General features: G+C 42.5%; 1 protein-coding gene across 3 annotated transcripts in view; it reads left to right on the top strand.

Moving 5' to 3' along the window:
- Positions 1–13,533, top strand: part of SOX5 (SRY-box transcription factor 5) — a 1,038,733-nt gene that overhangs the window by 156,688 nt on the left and 868,512 nt on the right. For all 3 annotated transcript variants that reach the window (XM_087873007.1, XM_060688637.2, XM_087873006.1), the window contains exon 2: positions 11,817–11,943. The gene's annotated coding sequence lies outside the window, so the exon portion shown is untranslated. The remainder of the gene's footprint in view (positions 1–11,816; positions 11,944–13,533) is intronic.

The raw sequence follows: 13,533 nt of genomic DNA, 5'->3' as shown, positions 1-13,533 counted from the left end.
AGACAGAATCTTGCCAGACTAAAACCTTTAATACTCTTATTCTAACTGATATACCCTGAGAGTTGCGGCATGCATCTGGGCCGCAACCCGGAAAAGGAGCTGCCCAGGGCGCATGTGCATGTCTGAAAACCAACTTCCGGCTTCATCTACTGAAGTTCCGGTTTCAGCCAGTTACTCTTCCGGGTTTCTGGCGTGCATGCGCCCGCGACGATCAGCTGGCTGGCACGCAAGCTCACGCAGTAAAATGGAAGACCAGCTAGAAGATCTTCTAGTTTCTGGCACTGCCGCATGCAAAAAGGCCAGCTGATCATCGCACACATGTGTGCGCCAGAAACCTGGAAGAGGAATGGTCTACGCTATGCGTGCCAGGCGACATGGCTCCATGTGCCACTTTGGGCACGCGTGCCATAGGTTTGCCATCACGGTTCTAGCGAGTGGCTATCTTAATTCTCCCCTGATATTTCACTCGAGTTTATCTAGGAAATTGACTGATGGAAAAGTCAAGTGAGACAAAAATAAATATACTTTCAACTAGCACAGAGTTAGATTGTAGAATTTGGTACCAAGAGATACGATGAGAGCCAGTAACTTAGATGGGCTTTATAAGAGTAGACTCATGACAAGAAGAAAGGCTGCCAATTGCAGCTTGACATGTTTACCTGCGGGATCAGAGAGTCCATAATGTGTAATAATCAGAAATTGGGACGACTGTTCGTCTTTTGTTCCCAAGAAACCAGGTTGGCATCTCTAGGAAATAACAGATCTTCCATCTGGATCTTTCTTTCTTCCTTATGAGATCTTCATTCTGCTTCCTTTTCTGTTTCCATATTGGTCTCTGGTGGTTTCATGGCAGTTGACATTTCCTACAATTTTGGAACATAATTAGAAAAATACACTCAAAGCAAAACTCTCTGAAGCCATCTTCTTTGCATACTTTCCACCCTTAACCCATAACTCGCCACAGAAAGATTTAGGCGGTGTTTACACCACTCTCTGAGCTCACTAGATCTTAACGTCTAAATTTGTCCACATACCAGGGATTTATTTTGAGGCTCTGATTTGAAATAGCCACATTATGCAGACAAACGCCTGAAACAAGAGCTAACTTACTGGAAATAAAATATAGTTGCTGTGGCTGATAATCCTGTAGCCCTTATCGTCTAAGATTTCTCTCAAATCCTTTTTTAAAAGCTATCTTGCATGCTAGATAATATACCTTCTGGAGATAAAGAAGCCTACAGCTTATCTAAGGACTATTGTATGTAAAATATATATTTTCTTTTCTTTGTTCTGAATTTCCCATTCTTATTTTTCTTGGATGTCCCTGGGTTCTTGAGTACCGCACAGAAACTTTTCCTGAGAGTTTTTTTCTCCCTATGAAGTATTGTTCATTCTAATGAGTATACCCCATTTTTACTATTTTTGCAAATAACCAGAGGTGGGCTGCTACGGGTTCTCCCGGGTTTGGGAGAACCCGTAGTTAATGTTATGGCTGGTTTGGAGAACCTCCAAATCCCACCTCTGGCTGGCCTCATCCTGCCCACCCCGTCCCTCCCAGGAGTCTCACGCGGCCCTTTTTAGATGCAAGATAAGTGCAGGGCCCACACGGAGCCTGGGGAAGGCGGAAATGCCCTCTCCCCCTGCCGTGGTGCATGAGGCCGACTAGGCCATGCCCACCACGGCCACACCCACCCAGCAACCGGGCAGAGAACCCGTTGCTGAAATTTTTGAAGCCCACCCCTGCAAATAACTCAAGGCGGCGAACACATACCCTCCTCCTCTAATTTTCCTCACAGCAACAACCTTGTGAGGTGGGATAGGCTGAAAGATAGCGACTGGCTTAAAATCACCCAGCTGGCTTTCATGGCTAAGGAGAACTCACAATCTCCCACTTTCTAGCCTGGTGTGTTTACCACTAGATCAGGGGTGTCAAATTCCAGGCCGGGGCTCAGATTTGGCCTGCCTGGTGCTTAGATCTGGCTCACAGGGCTGCCCTGGAAACAGTAAAGGACCAGCCCGTGATACCTCTGCCAGCAAAAACAGCTCAGGAGGGCCATGCGCAATCTGCCCGGGTTCTGTTTTCAGCCACGACTGCCTCCTGCCGGCCTCTGCCAACAAAAATGGAGCTTTGGGAGGCCGCCCACGAGCCGCCCACACTCCATTTTCAACCACAATGGCCTCCTGCAGCCCTCTGCCAGCAAAAATGGAGTCCAGGCGGGCCGCGCACAGCCTCCCTGAGCTCCATTTTGGCTGGCAAAGGGCTGCAGGAGACTGTCGCGGCCGAAAATGGAGTCTTGCTGAGTGACGTCGAGCTGGCCATGCCCACCCTGACTACACCCCCAGCCATACACACACACTGCCCCCCAACCCCCCGAGGTCAAACACAACCCTGATGCGGCCCTCAATGAAATTGAGTTTAACAACTCTGCACTAGACCAAACTGGCTCTCACAAAACATCTGCCTGCAACTGCATTTTTTTTTCTTGGAATTGCACAGCTGCCCACTGCTATAGCCGAATCCTGGGAAAAGTGTGATTTTTGTCAAAGGAATTGCCAACAGATGCTTCTGCTTTGCACCAACCTCATCTCGCTCAGATAAACTGCTGTTGTTATTTTCGTTCCATCCAGCCTATTTTTGACTTTCTGAAAGAAGTTAAGGAAATGACTCTGTTCACTTGGTCTGTATTTTCTAGTGAAATAGGCTTGTTCATGCATTGAGGATGAGTTGGTGAATCATTCGAAATGTAGCTTCTTTATATTTGTGATTCACTTTTCAGCTGAAGACAAAAATGTACGGTGGGGGAAAATACATACAATATACCGGAAAAAGATATGCATAAAATAAGGCCTAAAGAGATTCATGATGGAACATAAGGGAAACTGACTTTTTGGATTTCCGATCATGCAGACTAGTTGGTGAAGGTGCAGTTGTCCTGAATGGGAGCAGTTGACTCCAAATCGTTATATGATTGAACAGGGATTTGAATCTGAATCTTCCAGGTTGCAGTACCAAGGAATCTGCAGGATAAGGTCCAGAAAGTCAAGATGGCAGCTATGACTGTGTTTCCCCGAAAATAAGACCCTGTCTTATATTTTTTTGAACCCTGAAATAAGCGCTTGGCCTTATTTTCGGGGAGGTATTTTGGGGCGCGTGGAGCAAGGTGGGGCTCCTCTTGCCGTCTTGCCTGATTTCCAGCTCAGCGTTTAAATATTTTCGGGGAGGGCTTATTTTCAGGGGGAGGCTTATTTTAGTGCATGCGCTCAAAAGCCCAATTGGGCTTATTATCAGGGGATGTCTTATTTTCGGGGAAACAGGGTAGGTAAGTCCCTGACTTACAACCACAATTGAACCCAACATTTCTGTTGCTAGGTGAAATATTTGTTAAGTGAGTTTTGCTCCATGTTATATGACCTTTCTTGCCATGGTTGTTAAGTGAATCACTGCAGTTGTTTAGTTCATGACACAGTTGTTAAGTGAAACTGGCTTTATTGACTTTGCTTGTCAGAACGTCACGAAAGGTGATGCATGAGAGTGCAGAGAAGAGCAACAAAGATGATTAGGAGGCTAAAACCTATGAAAAACGGTTGCAGGAACTGGGCATGGCTAGTTTAATGAGAAGAAGGAGTAGGAGAGACATGATAGCAGTGTTCCAATATCTCAGGGGCTACCACAAAGAAGAGGGAGTCAAGCTATTCTCCAAAGCACCTGAGGGCAGGACAAGAAGCAACAGGTGGAAATTAATCAAGGAGAGAAGCAATTTAGAACTAAGGAGAAATTTCCTGACAGTTAGAACAATTAATCAGTGGAACGACTTGCCTCCAGAAGTTGTAAATGCTCCAACACTGGAAGTTTTTAAGAAGAGGTTGCATAACCATTTGTCTGAAGTGGTGTAGGATTTCCTGCCTAAGCAGGAAGGGGTTTGGACTAGAAGACCTCCAAGCTCCCTTCCAACTCTGTTATTCTATTCTATTCTATTCTATTCTATTCTATTCTATTCTATTCTATTCTATTCTATTCTATTCTATTCTATTCTATTCTATTCTATTCTATTCTATGACCCAGGGACACCGCAACCTTCATAAATATGTGTCAGTTGCCAAGCATCTGAATTTTTCTTTTTAATTTGATTTATATGCCGCCTTTCTCCGGAGACTCAGGGTGGCTTACAATGCGTTAAGCAATAGCCTTCATACTTTTGTATATTTATACAAAGTCAGCTTACTGCCCCCACAATCCGGGTCCTCATTTAACCTACCTTAGAAAGGATGGAAGGCTGAGTCAACCTTGAGCCTGGTGACATTTGAACTTGCAGTAATTGCAGGCAGCTGACGTTAATAACAGTGCTTTAGTCTGCTGCGCCACCAGGACACCGCAACCTTCATAAATATGAGTCAGTTGCCAAGCATCTGAATTTTGTTTTGTAACCTGGGGAATGTCACCACAGTTGTACTCCCAAATTTCCTTCGCCCGATCTCCCACCTCTGTGCAATGCACTGTAACATTTATCCTAGTCGAAAGAGACAGGTGCCAACAAGGGTTAACCAGCGGTGCCAGCTTGGAACGGCGACAGACACCGGGGCCTCTTTAAATAAAAGGAAGTAAATATTTCAACCCGGTCCTCCTCGGCTGCCCGCTCCAGTTGCCTCCTCAGCTTGACCGAGATCTAAAGTGACAGATCTAAAGCGACAACGACATCAGTTTCAATGTACACCACTCACCCAGGACATGACTTCCTTAACACAAATGCTATTTACATGGAGCGTGTAGCTGGAGTGGGAACTTGGAGCGTGCCCGGCCGAGGACAATGAGAGACGGCTTGGGGACAACAACAAAAGGAAGTAAATGAAAAATCTGACCCTTAGAGAACCCAGCTCTTAAATGTAACATGGCTGATGCAGCTTCCTGTCAGGATCGGGTCATTTCCAAGGGGGGTGGGGTGGGGGAAGAGTCTTTTTAATTGCTAATGTAAGCTAAATAGCAAATATGACCAGCGTGTCATATTATGTGGCCTAGGAGGAAAAATCGGTGACAGCAGAGAGGAGATATTATCAGACAAGGAAGCTAATACAATTCTTTATTGTGTTAAGTGTGATTGGACACACAAGGAATTTGTCTTTGGTGCATATGCTCTCAGGGTACATAATACCGTACATTGATATTGATATTGAAAGCAAGATACATTGGTCAAGAATCATAAGGTACAACTCTTAATGATAGTCATAGGGTACAAATAAGCAATCCAATCATGCTAGGAAACAATATCAATATAAATCGTTAGGATACAAGCAACAAGTTACAAGTCGTAAGTGGGAGGAGATGGGTGATAGGAACGATGAGAAGATTAATAGTAATAGTAATGCAGACTTAGTGAATACTTTGACAATGTTGAGGGAATTATTTGTTTAGCAGTGTGATGGCATTCGAGAAAAAAACTGTTCTTGTGTCTAGTTGTTCTGGTGTGCAGTGCTCTATAGTGTCGTTTTGAGGGTAGGAGTTGAAACAGTTTATGTCCAGGATGTGAGGGGTCTGTAGATATTTTCCCAGCCCTCTTTTTGACTCGTGCAGTATACAGGTCCTCCATGGAAGGCAGGCTGGTAGCCATTGTTTTTTCTGCAGTTCTAATGATCCTCTGAAGTCTATGTCTGTCTTGTTGCGTTGCAGAACCAAACCAGACAGTTACAGAGGTGCAGATGACAGACTCAATAATTCCTCTGTAGAACTGAATCAGCAGCTCTTTGGGCAGTTTGAGCTTCCTGAGTTGGTGCAGAAAGAACATTCTTTGTTGTGCTTTTTTGATGACGTTTTTGATGTTAGGTGTCCATTTTAGGTCTTGCAATATGGTAGAACCTAGAAATTTGAAGGTCTCTACTGTTGATACTGTGTTGTCTAGTATTGCAAGAGATGGTAATATGGGAGGTTTCTCTTAAAGTCTACCACCATTTTTACAGTTTGGAGTGTATTCGGTTCCAGATTGTTCCGGTCGCACCACAAGGCTAGTTGTTGACTCCTTTTCTTCATTCACTCCTCCTCTGGTTCTTTAACAGTTTTCCTTTTTTTTTTCTTCCTTTCCTCTAGCAAAAGGCTGGCCTTTCACAGTGATTTCCTATTGAACATGTGACAACGATGGTAAATTTAGGATATATTGTATATCCTAGCAAGCGTCACGGCATTATAAGTAGTCCTTGACTTACGACCACAATAGAGCCCAACATTCCTGTTGCTAAGTGAGGCACTTGTTGAGTTTTGCCCCTATTTTACGACCTTTTTTTTTTTTGCCACCATTGTCAAATGAATCATGCAGTTAGTAAGTTAGTAACCCGGTTGTTAAGTGAATCTGTTTCCCCCCATTGATTTTGCTGGTCAGAAGGTTACAAAAGGCGATTGCATGACCCTGGGACACTGACCATCATAAATACAGGTAGTCCCCGACTTACTACTACCACAGAGCCCCAAATCTCTGTTGTTAAATGAGATGGTTGTTAAGTGAGTTTTGCCTCATTTTGCGACCTCTTGCCGGAGTTGTTCAGTACGCTCTCATAGAGAGGGACTCCTCCGGGTGCCGTCAGCCAAACAGTGTCGGCTGGCGGCCCCTAGGGGGAGAGCCTTCTCTGTGGGGGCACCTACCGTCTGGAATGAACTCCCCCCAGAGATACGGAGGATCCCGGATCTGCGCACCTTCCGCCGCGCTGTGAAGACCTTTTTATTCCATCAAGCGGGCTTGGCCTAATCTCCTCCCTCTTTTAATATGTAAATTTTAATCTGTTTTTAAATTATTGGGGTGTTTTAATCTGTCTGGGCCAAAATGATTTAATTTGATTTTATCTGGTTTTAAATTTTGTGTATTTATGTATTTTATTGCTTGGCTGTTCACCGCCCTGAGTCCTTCGGGAGTAGGGCGGTATACAAATCAACTAAACTAAACTAAACTAAACTAATCACTGCAGTTGATAAGTTAGTAACCCAGTTGTTAAGTGAATCTGGCTTTCCAATTGACTTTGCTTGCCGAAAGGTCGCAAAAGATGATCAGGTGACCTCGGGACACAATAATAGTCATAAATTGCCAAGCATCTGAATTCCGGTCACACGATCCTGGGGATGCTACAAGCAGAGTCATGAAAGGGTTGAACGCCGGTTGATACAGAACAAGGCGTTTTTCTCCAGGTAATCAGATTATATCTATAAAGGAGCTACTTGTGAGTCGGCTTCTAAGTTCCACCATTGCAGTCCTGCGGGGCAGTTGCAAAGTGCCAGAAAATGAGATCACATTTACAGCCATTCGCAACATCCTGTGGTCACATGACTGTAAATGACAATGCTTTTTGCAAAAAAAAAAAAAAAAAAAGGCTTTACTTCCAGTTTCCAGCCAAAAAAGGCCGTGTGGGTACAGTGGGTTTACTTAATGACTGTAGTGTTAGCTTAACAACCGTAACATTCATTTAAGGACATTGTACTATAAAATCGGGGCAAAATTCTACGAATGGTTAGATAAAAGGAGGATAGCCGAGACAAATGTGTAATGTTAGACTAGAATGATATACATTATTATAGATAAATATGCATGTGAATTGTATAGATAGGTACATATAGGTATAGATCAGTGGTGGGTTCCTCCCGGTTTGGCCCAATTCAGCCGAGCCGGTAGCGGTGACGATATGACGTCACCGAACCGGTTCTCTTTGTTCTCTCCCCCCCACCCCCCCACGTTATTCTTACCTTTTATTTGCCCCCCCCAATCTATTGCTGCCTCCTGAGTCCCAGCTGATCAGCTAGAAGGAAAAAAACTGTTTAAACTCTTGCCGAGGGGCTTCAAAAGGCTGCCCTATAGCTGATCAGTGTTAAAAGGCAGTGTGATGGTAGACCGGTGCCTCCAAAAACGAATGAGTAGACCGGTGCCTCCAAAAATAAATGAGTAGACCGGTGACTCCAAAAACGAATGAGTAGACCAGTGCCTCCAAAAACAAATGGGTAGACCGGTGCCTCCAAAAAAAATTAGTAGACCGGTGCCTCCAAAAACAAATGGGTAGACCGGTGACTCCAAAAACGAATGAGTAGACCGGTGCCTCCAAAAACAAATGGGTAGACCGGTGACTCCAAAAACGAATGAGTAAATCGGTGCCACCAAAAACAAATGGATAGACCGGTGCCTCCAAAAGCGAATGAGTAGACCGGTGCCTCCCAAAATAAATGAGTAGACCGGTGCCTCCAAAAATGAATGAGTAGATCGGTACCTCCAAACACAAATGGGTAGACCGGTGCCTCCAAAAACAAATGGGTAGACTGGTGCCTCCAAAAACGAATGAGTAGATCAGTGCCTCCAAAAATGAATGAGTAGACCGGTACAGCTCTGCTAGCAGTTAAAAGCCTGGTAGACCAGTACCTCTGCTAAATCCTAAAGAATTGTCACATGACCATCAAGCCATGCCCACAAAATAAGCCACAGAACTGGTAATAAAAAAATTTAGAACCCACCCCTGGTATAGATATGTATAATTGTATAGGAATAAGGTATAAATTATTACTATTATTACACTATGTTTAAATAACGTATAAGGTCTAAGGAATATATTATTATATTATCATTAGTATATTATGTATTAGTTTAAAGTGTTGGAAGATGCTTGAGACCAGTGATGTCATATCTATGTCCAATGTTTTTTAATTTTGAACTACTAATAAAAAAGTTTTAAAGAAAAAAACATTCATTTAATGACCATGGCATTCACTTAACAACTGCTACAGGAAAGGTTCTAAAATTGGATGTCGTCATAATGTGGCCTGCTTAATGACTGTGATGACTTTTGCGACCATAGTGTTGTGCTCAATGATGGTTGTAAGTTAAGAACTACCTGTGTAAAATCACAATTGGTCACTACTAAATCCAGGATCCTTATACTGTATTACTGTGAGCCAATCTGGCTGCCTCTTCATTGTTAAATGAATTTAGTCCCTATTGTGGGGTTAATTTAAATCGACGTTCTTCATTTTTTAAACATACTGTGTTTCTTAGATGCTTTGTTCTTTTCCTTAGGGTTGGTTGTAATACAAAGGCGAGTTTAAAATCAAAGGCATAATTAAGACAATACATTAAATCACGGTGGAGTGTATTTCTTTAACATGTAATAATGATCTCGCTAAGATGTTAAAATTAGATTAATTCATACTTTTATACTCGGAATGATAACTGTCTATTAGCAATAGATTTATTGAGGATTAGCAACGGAACTGTATCTGTTTCACGATTGTTAATCCTGAATGAAGTTTTTTTTTGTAAAATTATTAATTGGCACTCAACTAAGGGATTATATTCGCTGTGCTGTCACACAGTGAGCAGAAAAAGGCTTCTGGGGTGATTAAGTAAAAAAAAAAAAATTAACAATCCCAAAGTGGAACAGTCAAAAGATAAATACTATAGATTTAAATGTTCTCTTATCACCTACAATAGAAAAATAAATCCAAGACCACTCCCTGCTTTGTCGTGTTATGATTTAGCCGTTTCCATAGAACCGTGATGGCGAACCTATGGCACGCGTGCCCAAAGTGACACACGAAACCATGTCTCCTGGCACGCGCGGCCTTGCCTGTTTGTCTTCCGGGTTTCTGGCACGCATGCGTGCGCGATGATCAGCTGTCCTTTGTGAGCGCCGCAGTGCCGAAAACCGGTGTGCGCATGCACAAAAGACAGCTGATTGTCAGGTGTGCATGCACACCAGAAACTGGAAGTTTGGCTTTTCTGGAGCACGATCCCTTCACGTGAACAGCAGTGCCGAAAACCAGCGTGCACGTGCGCGCCAGCCAGCTGATCGTCGGTCACACATGCAGGCTAGAATCCGGAAGTTCGGTTTTTCTGGAGTGCGGCCCCAATGAGCATGCACATACGTGCCGAAAAGGTTTGCTATCACTGTCATAGAACTACTTATGTCACATTCAGTAATGTACATATCTGAGATGGAAGGAGAAGGCCAATTTTGGTAAAGTTGGTATTGGTCAAGAAAATGGCTTTCCAGAAAGGCAGTGACTTGTCAGAATGTGCTGTTCCTCTACTCATGGACTCTAGCAAGCATGACTAAACATACCATGGGAAAGATTTCCATGCTTTATTTGGTGTGATAAAGCAAGGTTTGTGGGGGTCTCCCAGGAGATTTCTGAGCTTAGTGGTTTTCTTGATTGTTTGATCACGGATGATTTATTTATTTATTTATTTATTTATTGCGATTTATATGCCGCCTTTCTCCCTAGGGACTCAAGGCGGCTTACAAAATGACAACTTCAATACAATAATCTAAATGGTGTTACTTAGCATGATAAGGAAATGTCCAAGCCCAGAGAGCACCAAGGACCCTACACTTGAAACCTGAGCTAGAAATATTCTGCAGAATAAAGAAAAGAAGAGAAGAGTAGAACAGAGTAAGAATAGTAGGCAGAGAGCAAACCCTTCCTGCACTGATAATGTTACCTAGTTGGGTAATGAAATGTCTGCAAGAAAATACCAAGCTCAGACAAGCACCCAGTACTCCTGAGCTACACATATTCTGTAGAGTAGAGTAGAGTAGAGTAGAGTACAGTAGTAAACAGAGAACAACTCCCACTCCTTTCTTGCACTGATAATGTTACCTAGTTGGGTAATGAAATGTCTGAAAGAAAATCACTAAGCTCAGAGAGCACCAAGAACCCTACAATTCAACCCTGCGCTACAAATATTATCCTCTATCAAATCAAGGTTTCTAATTGGGATGTGTTAAGGCAGAAAAAAAGTCCAATGTTCTACATTAGGCGCCATTCTAAACCATTGTCTAAAAATCATTTCAGAAGTTTGGAGAAATTTCCCACCTCATCCCATCTAGCTGAAGTCAACCAGAAGACTGGGAATTTCAAGATTTGACAAACTCACAATTTGAGCTATTTAAATATTTTTTTTAAAAAAGTATTTGGGATGATTGACAGATGCTATTTAGACCTGTTGTGGAGGTCTTGCAATTTGGTGATCTTGCAGTATTTCTCTTTCTTTTCTTTCTTTCTTTCTTTCTTTCTTTCTTTCTTTCTTTCTTTCTTTCTTTCTTTCTTTCCTTCCTTCCTTCCTTCCTTCCTTCCTTCCTTCTCCCACTTTTATTGCTTTTTTATAAATAACTCAAAGTGGCAAACATCTCCAATGCGTAAATTGGAGGAATGCACTTTCCTCCTCCTATTTTCCCCACAACAATCCTGTAAGGTGGGTTGGGCTGAGAGAGAGAGAGTGACTGGGCCAAAATCACCCAGCTGGCTTTTATGGCTAAGGCAGGACTAGAACTCTCAGTCTCCCAGTCTCTAGGCTGGCACCTGAACCACTGCACCAATTGGCTCTACACAAAGATCCGAAAGCAAAGCAGGATGAAGACGAAGGAAGGACATTTAATTGCTCTTACTCCATTTGGTTCTTGCTGTTTTTACCTTAAAAACACTTTTGTTGTTTTTACCTATAATTCCGTTCCACTTTTCCCCTAATCTGTTTTCTCTTCCCTTCTTGAATTGCATATTTAAATACGTAATTATGCATATTTTCTTTTAAAATACTCCCTTCAGATAAGAGCTACTGCAAAATGCTTTCTTCCCAATTCACAGTTCTATGATAAAGTTTCCAGTCTAGCTTGACTATATTAGCGAGCTGGGTCCCACTCCCTCCCCGAAATGATTCTCTGCAAAACATTATCCCCCCTTTGTGCGCGCTCGCCTACATACATATATTTCAAGAGACAATATATCCCAAAACACCTATTTCAATATGTAGTCCATCTTATTTTTCTTGTCTTTTTTTTTTTTAAAAAAAATAAAAAATCTACAGATTAATGGAGAACTGGGACGAAACAGAGCTGGGGGTTACTGCCTGTGAAAGTGACCTGGATCAGAAATAATCCACCTGTCAATCTCTTGCTGAGGCAACAATCTCTCCCATTATTGATGACACTCAGGTAAGTTTGGGGACAAAGGGCCGTGGGATGGAATGGAGCTGTTTGGCTTTGCATGCTTAACGACGTCGCCTACCGAAAGAAGAGTCAATTCTGGTGCTTTCTACCCGGTTTGGTCTCTGATTTGTAATACAGGTAGTCCTCAACTTAGAACAACTGGATCTAGAATTTCCGTTATTTATTTAAGGTGGCTGTTAAGTGAGTTGCACCCGATTTTATGACTTTTTTTTTTTTTTTTGGCCAGGGTTGTTGAGCAAATCTCTGCAACTGCCAAATAAATCTTGCGGTTGCTAAAGGAATACAATGGGGAAAGTCAAAAATGACAATCATATGACCTCAGGATGCTCAGGGGTGAAATCCAGCAGGTTCTGATAGGTTCTGGAGAACCGGTAGCGGAAATTTTGAGTAGTTCGGAGAACCGGCAAATGCCACCTCTGGCTGGCCCCAGAGTGGGGTGGGAATGGAGATTTTGCAATATCCTTCTGCCAGGAGTGGGGAGGGAATGGGGATTTTGCAGTATCCTTCTCGAGTGGGGAGGGAATGGAGATTTTGCAGTATCCTTCCCCTGCCACGCCCACCAAGCCATGCCTACAGAACTGGTAGTAAAAAAAAAATTGAATTTCACCACTGAGGATGCTGCAACGGTCATAAATACATATTGGTTGCCAGGTGCCCCAATTTTGATCACGTGATTGTGGGGATGCTATGCAGGAAGTATGAGAAGTGATCCTCACTTTTTTCAGTGCCATTCAGACAAACGGTTGTAAGTTGAGGGCTACCTGTATCATTTGCTCTAAGGGCTGATGATGGGCCTGATGGACTGAAGCATACGGAGGTTGCTTATCCTGATTTTTAAAGAGACCAAGGAGTGAATTTATCCATAATCTAAATTGTGTCTAGATTGCAACTTTCGGGAAAAACCTGTTCTGAATTCTCTCCAGCCGAGCTTGTCCGTCACTAGAAGAAAAAAGGTACCATTTTACCACGTTCTGGATATGATTCATTAAATTGCTGCAGACTCTGAATAAATGCCAGCTCCATTCTGTGGAGGGCTTGGAATGCGCTTCTGAATTAGTTTCCTCTCAATTCAGCTCCGAAAATTCCACCAAAAATTCCTCTCAGAAAATTCCACCAAAAATTCCTCTCAGAAAATTTCACAAAAAATTCCTCTCAGAAAATTTCACAAAAAATTCCTCTCAGAAAATTTCACAAAAAATTCCTCTCAGAAAATTCATTTTCTGAATTCTCGAGCCTGAAATAGTTATGAAAAGTGAGGTCAGTCGGAATTTTTTCTCTGCTGTGATGTTTTGTTATCGTTGTTTTATTGTGGCTTTGTACCGTAGGCTTCTCGTCTACTGGTGTAGCGTTCACTGAATTTAAATTATTAGGTGGCCTGAAAGCATAAATGAATAAGTTAGCAAAATTAATGAACTACCTCACTGTGTGTTGGAGTATTCCGAAAACTTTTATTTTGCTGACATTGTAGAGGAATACTGTATAAATTTTGTTGTGAGTTCAGAACTTAACTCTTAGGGGAAAAAGCCTATAAAAGTTATTTTAATATTTGGATGTTGATGTAGCTTTGTCTTTTTA

This window comes from Pantherophis guttatus, chromosome 7 (assembly GCF_059756535.1).
Source record: "Pantherophis guttatus breed Tessera chromosome 7, ASM5975653v1, whole genome shotgun sequence".
In the NCBI taxonomy this organism is placed as follows: Eukaryota; Metazoa; Chordata; class Lepidosauria; order Squamata; family Colubridae; genus Pantherophis; species Pantherophis guttatus.
This window is presented reverse-complemented; position numbering and strand designations above follow the sequence as displayed.